This window comes from Orycteropus afer, unplaced genomic scaffold (genome assembly GCF_000298275.1).
Source record: "Orycteropus afer afer isolate SDZICR_OR568_19922 unplaced genomic scaffold, OryAfe1.0 scaffold00027, whole genome shotgun sequence".
Classification (NCBI taxonomy): Eukaryota; Metazoa; Chordata; class Mammalia; order Tubulidentata; family Orycteropodidae; genus Orycteropus; species Orycteropus afer.
The window spans coordinates 16,991,543-16,995,330 of record NW_006921614.1 but is presented as its reverse complement, the minus strand read 5'-3'; positions in this window follow the sequence as shown (position 1 = coordinate 16,995,330).

The window sequence follows — 3,788 nt, the reverse complement described above, 5'->3', positions numbered from 1 at the left end:
CATTTTGTGTATTAATGGTCGGTTGTTGTTTGCTGTTATTTGTTCTCTGTTCATAGGACTCCTTTTAGTATCTCTTGTAAGGTTGTTCTTGCTTTAACAAATTCCCTTAATTTCTGCTTATCTGAAAATCTCCTAATTTCACTATCATATTTGATGAACAAGTTTACTCAATACATAATTCTTGGTTGGAAGTTTTTCTCTTTCAGTGTTTTATGTATACCCTCCCAATACCTTCTCACTTGCATGGTTTCTGCTTACAAATCAGATCTTATTTTTATGGGTAGTCCTTTGTAAGTAACTTTTCATTTTTCCTGTGCTGTTTTCAGGATTCTTTCTTTGTCTTTGGTTTTCATTGCCATTCGCTTGATATCTTTTTCCAACCTTTGAATTTTAGTCTATTTTTGTCTTTGTCTCTAAGGTGTGTCTCTTGTAAACAGCATGTAGATGGGTTTTGTTTTCTTATCCAATCTGCAACTCTTGGTCTCTTAAGTGGTGCATTTACTCCATTAACATTCAGTGTAATTATGGACAAGTATGAATTTTGAAGTATGAAGTTTGATGATATGTCTTGGTGATTTTCTGTTGGGGTCTATCCTGTTTGGGATTTGTTGGACTTCCTAAATGGATATATTCTCATCTTTCATCATATCAGGGAAGGTCTCTTCCAACAAATCTTGGAAATTTTCTCAGTGGTGTTCTTTCCCTCTTCCTGTTCTGCAATTCCAATTACATGTAGGTTATTCCTTTTGATGGTATCCTACATGAACCTTAGACTTTGTTCATTTTGCTTTGATCTTTTTCCTGATTGATCCCTTGCCAAGGAAGTATTTAGGTTTTTGTCTTCAATCTCATTAATTCTGTCTTCCATTGCATTGATTGTTCTCCTTTACCATTTCAGTTTGTTGTCTATTTCTAAAAATTTAGTATTGATCTTCTGGATTTCTATCTGTAGATTTTTTTTTTTATCATTTCTAATTTTTCATTTATTTTGTCATTTTGTTCTTGTATTTTGTTCTGAAATTATTCTATAGTTTTGTCTGTGTTTTTCTTAACTTTGTCCTTGTGTTCCTTGATCTGTCTCTCAATCCTTTGAAGATACCTAAATATAATTCTTTTGAATTCCTTATCAGGGAGTTCCAATGCTTCTTCTTCCTCAGGGATGTGTTCTGGGTCTGTATCCTGCTCCCTTATTTCTATCATTTTATCTTGCTTCTTTGTTTGGATTGTGATGGTCTGTTGTCTCCGAGACATTGTGATGTTGTTGTATTTAGATCTCTGTTAACTGTTTGTGATGAGCAGCTAAGGGTGAGTCAGGCTTTTCTTGGTGGCTGTTTATCATTGGTCCATGGGTGGGGAAGGAAGTGATGGCTCTCATTCAGTAAGTGAAGCTTCAGGAGGTGTGGGTGTAGTTGTGTCATATGAGGACTGTTGCTGTCTCCTACTCAATGAGATAAAAATAACAATTGAATAACCATCAAAAAAGTAAAAGCAAGTGGACAAAAAACACACCATGGAATCACATAGCAACAACAACAACAAAAATAGCAACAACAACAAAAATTAATAAATAAAATAAAGGAAAAAAAATCCCGCAGTATCTGGGGGAAAAGGCAATAAGAGAATAAAGGTAGAGTAGGAGAAAAAATGAAGAAATAAAAATGGGAAAAATACAAAAAGAAAAATAAGAAACAGCATTAACCATGAGGAAGAAACAAATTGGGACAAGAGAGAAAAAGCTGAAAACTAGAACCTGGGAAAGGAAGAATAAAGAATAATAATAATAATTTTAAAACAGACAAAAACAAACTTAAAAAAAATATATATATATACACACATATGTTGTTGTTGTTGTTATTTGCCGTCGAGTTGGCCCTGACTCATAGCGACCCCTCCTTGGGTTTCCAAGGCAGTATCACTACAGAAGTAGGATTGCCCAACCTTCCTTCCGAGGAGTGGCTGGTGGGTTTGAACCCCCAGCCTTCTGGTTAGCAGTCAAATGTCTTAGGCACTATGCTACCAGGGCTCCCATAGATACATATACATATATATACACATATATATATACATATATATGTATGTATGTATGTATGTATCAGGGCAGGGCAGGGCACCCAGGCTCTGTCCAAGCACACAGATTGAGATGGAATTTTTGCTGGCTTAGGAAGTGGGTGGGAGTGAGGGATGGTAGCACCTCCGTTCACCAAGAGGGTATGGGATATAAGAGTAACAAGGAGAATATTGCACCTTTACAGTTGGCAGCTGGAATGTCCTCATGGTTCCCGACAAGTGGAGCCTATTCTTAAGTCCCTGGAATCTGGGAGAATATTGTCACTTTAAATATCCAAGATAGTCGAGCTGCTTGTAAACATTCACAGTGGCTGCTACCTCTGGACAGGCAAAAGTCCACAGCTCAGCCTGCCTTCCTCTTCACTGCTTCCCCTTTTATTCACCAGGCACCAGAGCAATCCTCCCTGCAGTTCCTGGCTATCAGGGCCAATTTTTAGGTTAATTCTTAGGTCCTACCAGCACTCGACAATATCCAAGCTGTTTGTGCCATCAGGATTGCTGCTATACCGCAGCTCCATATGTCTCTTTTTTTTGGCATTTTTATGCACTTTCTTCTACTAGGTTAGAGTTTAGTGTACTTCTATATCCTTCCCTTCAAAGCTCAGGTTCCAGGATTATCTTCTGTATCTGTGTTAATTGGTTCCCCTTTACTTTGTTGAAGAGGGTCTGTGCAGTTTTTCTGCCTATTCTGCCATCTTACCCAACACTGGACATTTTTAAGGGTAGTGAACCTAGTCTATATGATCCTGTAATGTTGGACATAATTAATTTGTCAAAACTTATAGCACTTACAACACAAAGGAAACCTTGATGTAAATCAAGGACTTTAGTTAATAATAATGTATCAATATCAGTTCATCAATTGTAACAAATGTGGCACACCAATGCAAGATGGTAATAATAGGAGAAACTGTAGGGGGAACAGAGGACTTATGAGAACTTTCTATAGTATCTGATTAATTTTCTATATAGCTAAACTTGCTCTAAAAAATAGTCTCTTGCTTTAAAAAATGTAGTACAATTATTTGTTTCATTTTCTCAACTACACTAAAAGTAATTTAATTTCCACCTTATTATAATAATTTTTTTAAAAAAAATTGATAAATTTCAGTACTGTTCATTTGGGCTGTGAAATTAGAATAAATTTTAACTCTAGATCTCTAAGATTAGTTTACTTTGCACTATTTCAGCACAAATGCAAGAAAGAGTGTGTCTGGTTTTATTTTCAGCCCTCAGGTTATTATTTTTTTTTTTTTGCCATAAAAATATATACATATATATGTATGTACAGGAGCTCTGGTGGTATAGGGCCTAAGGCACTTGACTGCTAACCAGAAGGCTGGTGGTTCAAACCCACCAGCCACTCCTCAGAAGAAAGGTTGAGTAATCTATTCCCATAGTGATACCACCTCAGAAACTCAAGAAGAGGTCACTATGAGTTGGATCTAACTCAATGACAGTGGAATTTTTGTTTAATATATAAGTATATACATGTATATATGTATGGGAGCTCTGGTAGCATAGTGCCTAAGGCACTTGACTGCTAACCAGAAGGCTGGTGGTTCAAACCCGCCAGCCACTCCTCAGAAGAAAGGTTGAGCAATCAATTCCCATAGTGATACCACCTCAGAAACTCAAGAAGAGGTCACTATGAGTTGGATCTAACTCAATGACAGTGCATTTTTTTAAAATATATATATATATATATATATATATATATA